Below are 15804 nucleotides of genomic sequence, written 5' to 3' on the forward strand. Positions count from 1 at the left end.
CTATCTAACCCTATAAACAGGGCAGAGAATGCGGTTGGAGGAGAATATCAACATTCTAATCTCTCAAACGCTTCTCTCTTTAATCCCCCTGGCTCTTTGGCTCCAGCCATTCGGGTGTTTAGGGATGTTGTATTACGAGACCTTGAACAGATCAAGGTTAGGAAGGTGAGAATACATAGGGATTTACAAGTTGGATTGGAATCCCTCTGCAACAACAAATCCCTAGTTATTAGACAAGCTGACAAGGGTGGGGGGATTGTAGTCTTAGACTGTTGTGATTACCAGAAGGAAATGCATCGCATAGTCGATGACACTGAGACCTATACTGTTGTGAACAGAGATCCCCTGGTCAAATACAAAAAAGAGCTTGAGTTGATCGCAGATGTGGGTCTTCGGAGAGGTATACTGAATGATAAGGAGAGACGATTTCTGGTCCCTAGTGCTCCCTGCACCCCGGCTTCTATTACCTCCTGAAGATCCACAAAGATCTGGTTTGCCCCCCGGGACGTCCCATTGTAAGTGGGATAGATTCAATTACATCCTGGGTGGGCAAATATATTGATTATTTCTTGCAACCCCTGGTTTGTAAAACACCATCATATATTAAGGACACCAAACAGGTGATTAATTTGCTCTCTAGCATCACTCCCAGGGACGGGCTTTGGATGGTGACTGCGGACGTGTCTTCATTGTACACCATCATCCCTCATCATCTTGGTCTGCAGGCGGTGGAACTGTTCCTCACTCGTGACTCTGGCCTACCTCCCATACAGTTTAATTTCATCATGGAATTGTTACAATATGCTGCCAGGCACAATTATTTCTGGTTTGAACACCAGTTTTATCGTTAAGACCGAGGTGTGGCCATGGGGCGAAATACGCTCCGAGTTTGGCCAATCTTTTTATGGCCAAATGGGAGGAAGACGTCGTTGATGCACCCAGGAGACCGGAGGTGCTCCTGTGGGTTAGATACATCGACGACGTCCTCCTCCTATGGGATGGCTGTGAGCTGGAGTTGCATAACTTTATGGCAGCTTTAAACAACAATAACAGAGGCATTAAACTTAACTTTGAAGCCAGTCGCGACACCTTCCATTTAGCCAATTGGAGCTGGTGTTAAGCGGATGGCCAGAAATGCATTCTGAGTAAGGGTGGCCACAAGGCAGTTAACCTGTAGTAAGAGTGACTGCAGAGCAAATGGGGTGGTACTGTGGTAAAGATGACAAGCTAAAGGGTGAGGATTTGTGTAAGTGTGGTACCAGAGCAATGGCAGATGTTGACACTGGCTAAATTATGCAAGCCTATCATTAAGTATAGTTGCATAGTTAGTCAGGATGAAAAAAGACACAAGTCCATCTAGTTAAACCAATAAAAAAAATCATACAATCCCATATACACAATCCTTTACCCACAGTTGATCCAGAGGAAGGCGAAAAACCCGAGCAAAGCATGATCCAATTTGCTACAGCAGGGGTAAAAAATTCCTTCCTTATCCCCCGAGAGGCAATTGGATTTTCCCTGGATCAACTTTACCTATAAATGTCAGTACCCGGTTATATTATGTACAAAACGTCACTTCCGCCCATACATCTTAAAGGGCCATTTTGATGTTGTCAGTTTTTCAAATGACAATTTTTTTATTTTTTTTTTTGCATTTAAGTCCAAACCTTTAGACCCCAGATCTCATATTTAAGTGGGCCTGTCATGCTTTTTTCTATTACAAGGGATCGGGCCATCTTTAATACTGATTGGACCCTGGGCAAACATTTTCTTGGGCCCCCCCCATGCAGTTTCGCTCTTCACCTGCTCTGAGACATACAATAAATAGCAGCTAGACTCAAAATCAGTTTACTGAATCAGATCAGACAGCGATTGCGATTGGTTGCCAGAGGTTACAGTGTATCATTGCTGTTCACTGACTGGTTGCTAGAGGTTAAAGCAAACATAACGGATCACTGATTAGTTGCTAGAGGTTACAACACATGATTTATGCTTGTCGATTGGTTGCTAGAGATTACTGTACACCAATACTGCTCAATGATTGGTTACTAGAGGTTATCATTACTGCTTACTGATTGGTTGCTAGAGGTAACAAAAAATCATCTCCTCACTGCCTGCACACCATGTACTGGGGAGGTGAGGTGAAGCATTAATAGACAGAAAACTCCTAGGGATCCTAGGACTCCTGGGATCAGTGGCAGTGCTGGGGGGAGGAGAGGGTGTATTCAGTGGCAATGTTGATTCTACTGACTACCAATATAAAGAGGAGATTAAACACTGGCCACCAATGTAATAGGGGTTTCCACTGACCACCAATGTAATAGGGGTTTACACTGACCACTAATGTAATAGAAGCATTCACAGTAACCACCAATGTAAGGAAGGATTTACACTGACCACAAATGTAAGGGGGACATTCACACTGGTCACTAGTGTGAATGAAAGGCTTCTACACCAAGCACCAATGTAATGAGAAGATTTACATTAACCACCAATGTAACTGAGACATTTAGCCTGCGTTCACATTTGTGTGTGTCAGGAATGCATGCAAAATCACTTTTCTGACACCACAGAAATGTGCTGCCCTTTGGCAGATATACTGCAGTGCCATTAATTGTTAATGACATCCTCACGCATCTGCTGACATGTGCCTTGGCACTGTGTGATTTTGAAAAAGGGTTTGGGACTTTCTTCCGCATTTGTAGCGCATAGAGCAGCCCATTGAAATTAATGGGCTGCCCTACACGTGACCTATAGGGATGAGCCGAACACCCCCCTGTTCGGTTCGCACCAGAACATGCGAACAGGAAAAAAGTTCGTTCGAACACGCGAACACCATTAAAGTCTATGGGACACGAACATGAATAATCAAAAGTGCTAATTTTAAAGGCTAATATGCAAGTTATTGTCATAAAAAGTGTTTGGGGACCTGGGTCCTGCCCCAGGGGACATGGATCAATGCAAAAAAAAGTTTTAAAAACGGCCGTTTTTTCAGGAGCAGTGATTTTAATAATGCTTAAAGTCAAACAATAAAAGTGTAATATCCCTTTAAATTTCGTACCTGGGGGGTGTCTATAGTATGCCTGTAAAGGGGCGCATGTTTCCTGTGTTTAGAACAGTCTGACAGCAAAATGACATTTTGAAGGAAAAAACTCATTTAAAACTACCCGCGGCTATTGCATTGCCGACAATACACATAGAAGTTCATTGATAAAAACGGCATGGGAATTCCCCAAAGGGGAACCCCGAACCAAAATTTAAAAAAAAAAATGACGTGGGAGTCCCCCTAAATTCCATACCAGGCCCTTCAGGTCTGGTATGGATATTAAGGGGAACCCCGGCCAAGATAAAAACGGCATGGGAATTCCCCAAAGGGGAACCCCGAACCAAAATTTAAAAAAAAAAATGACGTGGGAGTCCCCCTAAATTCCATACCAGGCTCTTCAGGTCTGGTATGGATATTAAGGGGAACCCCGGCCAAAATAAAAAAAAAAAAAAACGGCGTGGGGTCCCCCCAAAAATCCATACCAGACCCTTATCCGAGCACACAACCTGGCAGGCCGCAGGAAAAGAGGGGGGGACGAGAGTGCGGCCCCCCCCTCCTGAACCGTACCAGGCCACATGCCCTCAACATTGGGAGGGTGCTTTGGAGGACTAGGGCCTCATCCCCACAACCCTGGCCGGTGGTTGTGGGGGTCTGCGGGCGGGGGGCTTATCAGAATCTGGAAGCCCCCTTTAACAAGGGGACCCCCAGATCCCGGCCCCCCCCCATGTGAAATGGTAAGGGGGTACAAAAGTACCCCTACCATTTCACTAAAAAACTGTCAAAAATGTTAAAAATGACAAGAGACAGTTTTTGACAATTCCTTTATTTAAATACTTCTTCTTTCGTCTATCTTCCTTCATCTTCTTCTTCTGGTTCTTCTGGCTCTTCTGGTTCTTCCTCCGGCGTTCTCGTCCAGCATCTCCTCCGCGGCGTCTTCTATCTTCTTCTCCTCGGGCCGCTCCGCACCCATGGCATGGGGGGAGGCTCCCGCTCTTCTCTTCTTCTTCATCTTCTTCTCTTCTTCTCTTCTTCTCTTCTTCATTTTCTTCTCCGGGCCGCTCCGCATCCATGCTGGCATGAAGGGAGGCTCCCGCTATGTGACGGCGCTCCTCGTCTGACAGTTCTTAAATAACGGGGGGCGGGGCCACCCGGTGACCCCGCCCCCCTCTGACGCATGGGACATGACGGGACTTCCCTGTGGCATTCCCCGTGACGTCACAGGGAAGTCCCGTCAAGTCACCGTGCGTCAGAGGGGGGCGGGGTCACCGGGTGGCCCCGCCCCCGTTATTTAAGAACTGTCAGACGAGGAGCGCCGTCACACAGCGGGAGCCTCCCGCCATGCTAGCATGTGTGAGGAGCGGCCCGGAGAAGAAAATGAAGAAGAGAAGAAAAGAAGAAGAGAAGAAGATGAAGAAGAAGAGAAGAGCGGGAGCCTCCCCCCATGCCATGGGTGCGGAGCGGCCCGAGGAGAAGAAGATAGAAGACGCCGCGGAGGAGATGCTGGACGAGAACGCCGGAGGAAGAACCAGAAGAGCCAGAAGAACCAGAAGAACCACAAGATGAAGGAAGATAGAAGAAAGAAGAAGTATTTAAATAAAGGAATTGTCAAAAACTGTCTCTTGTCATTTTTAACATTTTTGACAGTTTTTTAGTGAAATGGTAAGGGGGTACTTTTGTACCCCCTTACCATTTCACACAGGGGGGGGCCGGGATCTGGGGGTCCCCTTGTTAAAGGGGGCTTCCAGATTCCGATAAGCCCCCCGCCCGCAGACCCCCACAACCACCGGCCAGGGTTGTGGGGATGAGGCCCTTGTCCTCATCAACATGGGGACAAGGAGTTTTGGGGGGCTACCCCAAAGCACCCTCCCAATGTTGAGGGCATGTGGCCTGGTACGGTTCAGGAGGGGGGGGGCTGCACTCTCGTCCCCCCCTCTTTTCCTGCGGCCTGCCAGGTTGCGTGCTCGGATAAGGGTCTGGTATGGATTTTTGGGGGGACCCCACGCCGTTTTTTTTTTTTTTTTGGTGCGGGGTTCCCCTTAAAATCCATACCAGACCTGAAGGGTCTGGTATGGAATTTAGGGGGAACCCCACGTCATTTTTTTTTTTTTTTTTTGGCCGGGGTTCCCCTTAATATCCATACCAGACCTGAAGGGCCTGGTATGGAATTTAGGGGGACTCCCACGTCATTTTTTTTTTTTAATTTTGGTTCGGGGTTCCCCTTTGGGGAATTCCCATGCCGTTTTTATCAATGAACTTCTATGTGTATTGTCGGCAATGCAATAGCCGCGGGTAGTTTTAAATGAGTTTTTTCCTTCAAAATGTCATTTTGCTGTCAGACTGTTCTAAACACAGGAAACATGCGCCCCTTTACAGGCATACTATAGACACCCCCCAGGTACGAAATTTAAAGGGATATTACACTTTTATTGTTTGACTTTAAGCATTATTAAAATCACTGCTCCTGAAAAAACGGCAGTTTTTAAAACTTTTTTTTGCATTGATCCATGTCCCCTGGGGCAGGACCCAGGTCCCCAAACACTTTTTATGACAATAACTTGCATATTAGCCTTTAAAATTAGCACTTTTGATTTCTCCCATAGACTTTTAAAGGGTGTTCCGCGGCATTCGAATTTGCCACGAACACCCCAAATTGTTCGCTGTTCGGCGAACTTGCGAACAGCCAATGTTCGAGTCGAACATGAGTTCGACTCGAACTCGAAGCTCATCCCTAGTGACCTACATCTTTACCCTGTCGGTACACCTTTGCATCCTAAAACCCATGCTAACCTCTACACCCCAAACCTCCCCCATGCTCTCCACCCCAATCCCCCTCCCCTTTAACTCTACCTGCCTCCTCTGCTCATCTTTGCACCCACCTTCCTTACCTCCATGCATCCCCACCTTGCTCACCTGTGCACCCCAAACTGTAATCCCTTCTCTGTATAAATAGGAAGCAATCAGCGCAAACAAATAAGTGAAATGAATGGATGCAAGCTGAACACTATAGGTAATCACAAATGTCTCAAATGTCCAAAATGAAAAATGGCAAGTTCCCTCGTGGTGGAAAAGGAAATAAATTCTCCAGTGGTAAATCGGTGACAATATCCTCCACCACAGACAAACAGATGCGCTTACCGGATCAGGTGGACGTCTTATTATAGGAGGCCAGAAACGCATATATCCACTGAGAGATGAAGGCAAACTCCAATGCAGAGTAGAAGAAGATCCAGTCTGTCATCTGTGATTTTCTCATCTCCACCCTGCTCTGGAGGAGCGCTCTGCTGTGTGCTGGGCGGGACCCAAAGTTTGATGCTGCAGTGTGACACAGACTGATGACAGACTGGATCTTCTTCTGCTCTGCATTGGAGTGTGCCTTCATCTCTCAGTGAATATATGCGTTTCTGACCTCCTATAATAAGAGGTCCACCTGATCCGGTAAGTGCATCTGTTTGTCTGTGGTGGAGGATATTGTCACCGATTTACCACTGGAGAATTTATTTCCTTTTCCACCACGAGGGAATTTGCCATTCTTCATTTTGGACATCTGAGTCCCTATATTTTGAAGTGGACTTTTTTCCTCATATTATTGCGCTGCACTAACATTGTTTTATTGTAATCCCTTCTCTGCCTACCACTGCACACCCCACACTACTCCCCCCCCAAACTAATTTGCTTACCTTTGCAGAACAGGCTGATGGTAAGCTTAATGACCACAGTTATAGGCAGGATTTTCAAGCATGCCCCTTTGTCTCCCCATTGGGCAGCATTCAGTATAGGTGATGGTGGATATGACCTCAGGGGGGCATGATATACATATGAATACCGACTCTGTTTACACAGAATGCTGCCAGTCCGCCACCATTTACATATGAATGCTGCTGCTATTTACATATTAATGTCGGTATTTACATGTAAACACAGGGTCTGCAGGTGAGTCATCTGTACACAACAATAGGGCAGAGCTGGGCAGCATTAGTAACAGAACTTCACACTGAGATATTAGGACACAGCATGAGACTCAAACCTCAAGGGACGAGGGAATTTAAACTGGTATAGTTGGCAAGTATGAGGCAGCTGCTTTGGGCCCCACAACAATGACAGGGCCCAGGGCAGCTGCCCCCTTTTGCCCTGCCTTAAAGACGGCCCTGCAAGGGATGTTTACATTCCTTGTAATAGGAATAAAAGTGAACCAATTTTTTTTTTCAAAAACTGTGAAAAAATAAATAAAGTAAAATAAATAAGAAAAAAAATATTTTAAAGCGCCCCGTCCCGACGAGCTCTCGCGCGCATACGTGAGTAGCGCCTTCATATGAAAACGGTGGTCAAACCACACATGTGAGGTATCGGCACAGTCGCCGCAATCGTTAGAGCAAGAGCAATAATTCTAGCCCTAGACCATCTCTGTAATTCAAAACATGCAACCTGTAGAATTTTTTAAACATCGCCTATGGAGATTTTTAAGGGTAAAAGTTTGACGCCATTCCACGAGAGGGCGCAATTTTGAAGCGTGACATGTTGGGTATCAATTTACTCGGCATAACATTATCTTTCACAATATAAAAAAAATGTATTCAAAAAAGTGATTTTTTTCTAAAAAAAGTGCGCTTGTAAGACCGCCGCACAAATACGGTGTGACAAAATGTATTGCAATGACCGCCATTTTATTCTCTAGGGTGTTAGAAAAAAAAAAGTATAATGTTTGGGGGTTCAAAGTAATTTTCTAGCAAAAAAACTTGTTTTTAACTTGTAAACACAGAGTCTGAAAAAGAGGCCCAGGTCTTTAAGTGGTTAAGGAAAGAATCCAGAACTTTTATAGAGCCTTCTTTTGGTGGTATTTGATCACTATTGGGATTTATTTTTTTGCGATATAAACTAAAAAAGACCAAAGGTTTTAAAAAGAAATTATATTTTCTACTTTTTGTTATAAAAAAATCCAATACATTTTTATCACACATTTAGGCAAAAATGTATTAAGCCACATGTCTTCTTGGGCAAAAAAAATGGCAATAAGCGTATATTTATTGGTTTGCGCAAAAGTTATAGCGTCTACAAACTATGCTACATTTACTTGAATTTACGCAGCTTTTAGTTTATGACTGCCTATCTCATTTTTTTAGGTCCTTTAATTTAATTAATAAAAGGAATTTGCTGAGAGGCATGTTGAGTCCATTGAAGGTTTGTTTTTTGTCACAAGTGAATGAAAAATTACAAAAAAAATATTTTCACAAAGTTGTCACTAAATGATATATTGCTCACACATGCTATGGTTATATGTGGAATTACACCCCAACATACATTCTGCTGCCTCTCCTGAGTACGGGGGTACCACATGTATGCAGGGCCGGACTGGGAAAAAAAACAAGCCCTGAAAAAAATTTCATACCAGCCCCATAGCATTATTATACCAGCCCAACATCATTATATCATTTTCTTATTCATAAAAAGGGAAAACCGTGCATTTTAAAGCACATTTGAAGAGTGTATTATATATAGATAAGACAGATATGAAAGCATATAGGGCTTTATTTATAACAGTAAATTCCAGTTAAAAGTGGAGCAGTCATCAAGGGGGACACCAGGGACTCTGGGCATGTAGGGGGGGTGGGGGAGGGTAGACTCTGGTGACCAGAGACCACCTTTCGCAGAAAGAATACACAAAGGTAAGGGGGTGGGTTACTGATATGAGGAGGAACCTTTATATCAGTTCCCCTTTACATTATTGTAATCACTCCCCTCCTTACATTAGTGACTTGCCCCCCCCCAGACTGGCCTAGTGGCGCTGCTCCTCTCAGGTGCACCATGCAGGGATCAGTCAGTCGGGTCCAGCTTGGTGGCTTTGGTTTTGACCTATAGTCTCCTCTCCACAGTCCACACACATCTGACTTCTCCCATGACCCCGAACCTGGCGGCACTTCCACTCCTGACTCCTCTCCAGACTCCCTCAGAGACTACAGACATGATATAAGACAAGAGATGGACGGTCAGAGGTTGTGGTCTTGTGGACATGATACAAGAGATGGTTAGAGGCTGTAGACATGATACAGGAGATGGTCAGAGGCTGCGGGCATGATACAAGAGATCAATGAAGCCTCATAAGTGCCCATCAAATGCAGCCTCACCGTGCCCATCAAATGCAGCCTCACTGTGCCCATCAATGCAGTCTCACTGTGCCCATCAATAAACCTCACTATGCCCGTCCATGCAGCCTCACTGTTCCCATCAATGCAGCCTCAATGTGTCCATCAATGCAGCCTCACTGCCCATCAATGCAGCTTACCTGACTGTGCCCATCCATGCAGATCACTGTGCCTGTCCATTCAGCCTCACTGTGCCCATAAATACAGCTCTACTGTGCTTGTCCATGCAGCCTCACTGAGCCCATCCATGCAGCCTTACTGTGCCTGTCCATGCAGCTTTACAGTGCCCATCCATGCAGCCTCACTGTGCCCATCCATGCAGCCTCACTGTGCCCATCCATGCAGCCTCACTGTGCCCATCAATAAGCCTCACTGTGCCCATCAATGAGCCTCACTGTGCCCATCAAGGAGCCTCACTGTGCCCGTCAATGCAGCCTCACTGTGCTTGTCCATGCTGCCTCACTGTGCCCATCCATGCAGCCTCACTGTGCCCATCCATGCAGCCTCACTGTGCCCATTGATGCAGCCTCACTGTGCCCATCCATGCAGCTTTACTATTCCCAGTCTATGCAGCTTTGCTGTGCCTGTCCATGCAGCCTCACTGTGCCTGTCCATGCAGCCTCACTGTGCCCATCAATAAGCCTCACTGTGCCCATCAATAAGCCTCACTGTGCCCATCAATAAGCCTCACTGTGTCCTTCCATACAGTCTCACCAGTCAGTGCCTGGATTACACACAGCGATATCCCTGCTGTGTCACAGAGCTGAGTCTGAAATATACTTCCACTGCTCTGTGACAAAGGTCCTGCCTCCTCCTAGACCAGCTCGTGTGATAGACAGAACACTGATCTAATAGCAGGAAATAGACTCAGTGTTCTATCACACAAGCTGGTCTAGGAGGAGGCAAGACCTTTGTCACAGCGTGGCTGAAGTACATTTCAGACTCTGTGACACAGCAGGGAGATCGCTGTGCGTGACATGTAAACAAGAGGGGGAGGATGGAGGGGAGCGCTGTAGCCACAGCTCAAAGCAGCCCCAGGGCAGGCATCCCACTGGGAAATGTCCCGGTATCCCGGTAGGCCAGTCCGGCCCTGCATGTGTGAGACTTTTTGGCAGCCTAGTCACTCACGGGTGCCGAAAAACAATCACGCCTTCAGGATTTCAGAGGGCATAAATGGCTCAGTTAATTTCCTCACTACCTATCACAGTTTTGGAGGCCCTGAAATGACAAAATAGCACAACCCCCCCCCCCCCCAAATGACCTAATTTTGGAAAACAATGAATATTGTCATTTCCCCAGGAAACTTGTGGCAAAATATAAAATATTCCATGGAGTCAACATGCCTCTCATGAAATAGCTTGGGGGGTCTACTTTCCAAAAAGGGGTCATTTGGGGGGTGTTTGAACTGTGATGGCATTTTATGCCCAACATTAAAAAATTATGCCACACATCACCCACTCTTCTAACCATGTGAAGACCAAGCCCTTTCTGACACTTTTTGTTTACATGAAAAAATTATTTTTTGCTAGAAAATTACTTTGAACCCCCAAACATTATATATTTTTTTAAAGCAGAGGCCCTACAGATCAAAATGGTGGGTGCTGCATTTTTTTTTCACACAGTATTTGCGCAGTGGTTTTCCAAACGCAATTTTTTGGGAAAAAAAAATATTTTTGAATTTTAATGCACAAATACACTATATTACCCAAATGTTTGTTAAAATATAAAAGATGATCTTATGCCGAGTACATAGATACCAAACACGCCCGTGCAGTGGTGACAAACTACATACATTTTTAAAAGCCTTAAAAGCCTTTACAGGTTACCACTTTAGATTTACAGAGGAGGTCTACTCCTAAAATTACTGCCCTTGATGTGACATTCCCGGTGATACCTCACATGCATGGTGCAATTGCTGTTTACATATCACACGAGACTGATTCTTGCGTTCGCCTTTGCGCATGAGCACAGGGAGACAGGGGTGCTTTAATTTTTTTTTAATATTATTTATTTTGCTTTTTCCATTTATTTTTACACTGTCCCTTTCAATTTTTTTAACCATTTTTTTGTTATCACAGGGAATGTAAATATCCCCTATGATAGCAATAGGTAGTGACAGGTACTCTTTTTGAAAAATGTGGAGTCTATTAGACTCTAGATCCCTCCTCGGCTGCATTCTTGGGTTCCCCGGTGGGACAGGAGAGTCAGAGAAAACCATTGAAGGCGGTGGGAGAGAGACGTCCCCTCCCACTGCTTGTCAAAGCAGTCTAGCAGTTAATTAGCTGCTAGGATTGCTTTTACATGAAAGCCGACCACCGGCTGAAAAAAACTATACCAAGATGATGCCTAAACCTGCAGGCATCATTCCGGTATAACCACTCAAAGTCCAGCAACATACCAGTACGTTGCTGGTCCTTGTTGGGCTTATATTTTAATGTTCTTTTTTTAATGCAGCCTGTGGGCTGAATGAAAAAAGAGAACCTAACAGATTCTTCCATTCACATTGATCGATCGGTGGTATGCCCACCATTAGAATACCACCCTGCATCCACCCACATCTAATGATGAGCATACTGTCAGGAACCATGAATCAGAAGGAGACAGAAAATGCAGTAAAATTCACACCTTTTAATACAATGGTAAAAATGGAACAAATCAGTAAATGTAGTCAAAACATAGCCAGGGTACGGTAGCCAAAGCAGGTAGTCAGAAAAAGCCAGTAAATCAGGAAGCCAGAGATCAGCGTAGCCAGAGGCAGCAGACAGGATCAGGAACCAGAAGGGACGTCAGCCAGGCAAGTCTTCAACAGGAACACAGCAGAGAGTCTCCAGATATGTTTGACCAAGGCGAAGGCAGGGAAGAAATGAACCAAGCAGTTTAAATAGCCAGAAGGGGCTGGCTGACAAGCAGGAAATGATCACCAGGTGAGCCACTGTGGAACAATGAGTGCTGGCAATTAACTGACAGCTGAGTAACCTGAGCACTGAGAAGGGAGGGCTGAGCCCAGCCCTGACAGTACCCCCTCCTCAATGACCCCTCCCCCTCGGAGGGCCATCAGGTTTGAGGGGAAACGTCTATGGAAAGCACAGAGGAGAACAGGAGCCTTTCCAATGAACCAGGTACTGTATGCGCCCACCAAACCAACAAACCTACAGGAGTCAATAATCGATTGTATCTCATACTCTTCATGGTTGCACACCAAAGGTTTTAATAAGGAGACATGGAATACATTTGAAATATGCTTGTTAGAAGGAATGTCTAATGCGTAAGCCACTGGGTTGATCTTACGGAGAATATGGAAAGGCCCAATAAACCATGGTGCCAGTTTTCAGTAAAGGAACACGAAATCAGAGGTTGCGAGATGACAGCCAGACCCTCTCCCCAACCTGGTAGGAAAGCGCAGGTAGGCATCTGTGGTCAGCATGGAGTCTGTACCTACTGGCACATCGCAAGGACTCTTGGACCTGTACCCAAGTAGAATGAAGATCACGGAGATGCTCCTTTAACACAGGAATTCTTTGAGGAACAAATGAGTCAGGGAAGATGGATGGTTGGAAACCATAATTCGCCATAAACGGAGACAATAGGGAAGCAGTATTGACAGCACTATTGTGAGCAAACTCCACCCAAGGTGAGAGGTCTGACCAGTTGCTATGGTGGTCAGAAATATAGCAATGTAGAAACTGCTCCAAGGCTTGGTTGGCTTGTTCTGCGGCCCCATTGGACTGCGGGTGATACGCAGAGGAGAAGCAAAGCTGAATTCCCAACTGTGCACAAAAGGCTCACCAAAACCTGGAGACAAACTGGCTATCCCTGTCTGAGATGATAACTTTGGGTAGCCCATGTAACCAAAAGATCTCCCAAGCAAAAATGGATGCCAGTTCTTTGGGTGTGGGCAATTTCTTAAGTGAAAATCAATGTAACATTTCCGAGACTTGGTCAACCGCCATAAGAATAACTGTGTTGCCCTGGGAGTTGGGTAACTCCACAATAAAATCCATAGACAGATGGGTCCAAGGCCTTTCTCTACTGGATATGGGATGTAGGAGACCCACTGGAAGTTGTCATGGTGTCTTACTCTGAGCACACATGGAACAAGCAGCTATGAAGGCAGCTACATCAGTGCAGAGACCATGCCACAAGAATTGTTGAGAAATAGCCCAAATGAGTTGATTCTTCCCTGGGTGGCCAGCTGCCTTTGGAGAATGGTAAGTCTGGAGCACAGCAGTGCGGAGATTCTCATGGACAATGCAGCGGTCACAAGGTTTCTTGGGAGAAGAATGGATCTGAGCAGAAAGAATTCTGTCACCCAAAGGTGAAGTGGCCAGAATATGATCAGGAGGTATCACAGGAACAGGAACTGACTCCATCTTGGAAGCAGAGGAAAACTGTTACGACAATGCGTCAGCCCTTACATTCTTAGTACTGGGTTAGAATGAGACTATATAATTGAAGCTTGACAGAAAAAGAGCCCATTGTGCCCTTCTGGGAGATAAGTGTTTTGACTCAGACAAAATGTGAGATTCTTATGGTCAGTCAAAATGAAGACCGGCACAGTGGTAACTTCGAGAAGATGCCTCCATTCTTTAAGAGCTAAAAAGATAGCTAACAATTCTCTGTCTCCAATCCTGTAATTGCATTCTGCAGGAGATAATTTCTTAGAAAAGTAGCCACAAGGATGCATAATGCTCTCACAGGTAGGACGTTGAGACAGAAGGGCACCTACTTCAGTCCTAGATGCATCAACCTCAAGAATTAAGGGTAACATAGGATCAGGATGTGCCAGCAAAGGAGCTGAAACAAAGACAGCTTTGAGAGACTCAAAGGCTTTAATGGAATCCGGAGACCAATTCTGTGGTTTACCATCCTTTCTGGACATATCAGTCAGGGGTTTGACCAAAGAACAAAAGTTACGAATGAATTTCCAATAATGATTGGCAAAGCCAAGAAAACATTGTAGCAGACGTAGAAAAAAAAAAAAAATATATATATATATATATAAAGAAGGTAGCCGCGCTTAGGACAGATAAGGAATTAGGATAACAAATACAGACAATAAAGTAGTAGGAAATAGGTAGCTGCCTCCCCTACTAGGGCTCCTCTGAGAAGAACTCCAGGCAATAAGAGATAAACTAAAATTGGGGGTGTGTGGCGCTTACCTATACATTGAAATGAGCGAGGGGCTGTATTAGAGGTGTACTGGGGGCTAGCTCTATGTGTGCATTCACCAGCAACCTAGAACCTGTGCCCAATATCTACTAAAAGGGACAAAAGTAGTGAAAATAGTGGTGTACACCTAACATAAAAAGTCATGTTAATGATAGAGAAAATATGAATAATTGTGTCCTAAATTACAAACCAAAAATTTACCCAAAAAATGCATGTACTACGTGCATCCAGATGCATAAATAAATAAAAATTAGTAAAGTGTCACATCGGTATTAATGCAAATGTGATTTGTTAAGTGCATATATGCATAAATGTCACCAATGGAAAAAGTAAAAACACTAAAATCTCAACACAAAAAAAATTATATAAAATAAAGTGCGTAAAGTGTGCTAAGCACACTAGAAAGTGTATGTGACCACAACTGTTGCATTCAAAAATTAAAAATGAAGACAGAAATACCAACAAAACAAAAATAGAGGGTTAGTGTGAAATTAATGTCCATAATCCAGAACACCATATATACACGGTTGTATAGTGAGGATATATAGAAAAAAACAGTCCGCATATGATTAAGGATCAGGTGGTGTGGAAAAAATGGTAAAAATCATCATATGTGACTTGAGTGCTTGCAAGGCATATCCAAGTGACTTAGGTGCTCCCCCTCAAGGGTCCCCACTCACCACATCCCATCATCCCTGCAGGGGTAATGCGTGTAACTGTAGTGTTCTAGGGCACCAGTCCACCAGGGCATGTACACTGTAGGTCCCAACCGTGTTCCTTGGATTCCTGATATCTCGAATATAACCATTAGTATGTTCCGTTGCCCTAGGTATGTTCCGGGGTCCTCAGAAGCATTGGTGGCTACCAACACGATCACATGCGAGCGAACCAATCAGCGATACGAACATCAGCATGTCCTGTCGTATCCAACACTTTCCAGCTTCTTCTATTGTAGCGGACGTAGACCTACGGGTCGAGGACACGGTAGAACTGCAGATAGTTTTTCTGGGTCCATCGAAAAACTGGCAGTAGAAATGACATAACCCAGAAATTTAACCTGTTCACGATTGAACTTGCACTTTTCCGACTTACAATACAGGTTATTATCTCTCAGCCTCTGTAGCACTCAGGAGATATCTGTGTGGTGGCTCTCTAGGGATTTAGAGTATATGAGAATATTGTTGAGATAAACCACCACACTTTGCTGCAACATATCTCAGAGGACATCCTTGATAAATTCCTGAAAAACCACAGGAGCATTGCAAAGACCAAACGGCATTATGGGGTATTTGTAATGTCCTATCCTTGTATTAAACACATTAATTGCCATCCTTGATCCTCACGAGATTGTATGCCCCTCTCAGATTGAGCTTTGTGAAAAACGCTGCTCCCTTGAGGCAGTCAAATAATTCCGTAAACAACAATTGAGATCCCTATAATCAATACAGGGTC

The sequence above is a fragment of the Aquarana catesbeiana genome, linkage group LG01, assembly GCF_042186555.1.
Source record: "Aquarana catesbeiana isolate 2022-GZ linkage group LG01, ASM4218655v1, whole genome shotgun sequence".
NCBI classification, from domain to species: Eukaryota; Metazoa; Chordata; class Amphibia; order Anura; family Ranidae; genus Aquarana; species Aquarana catesbeiana.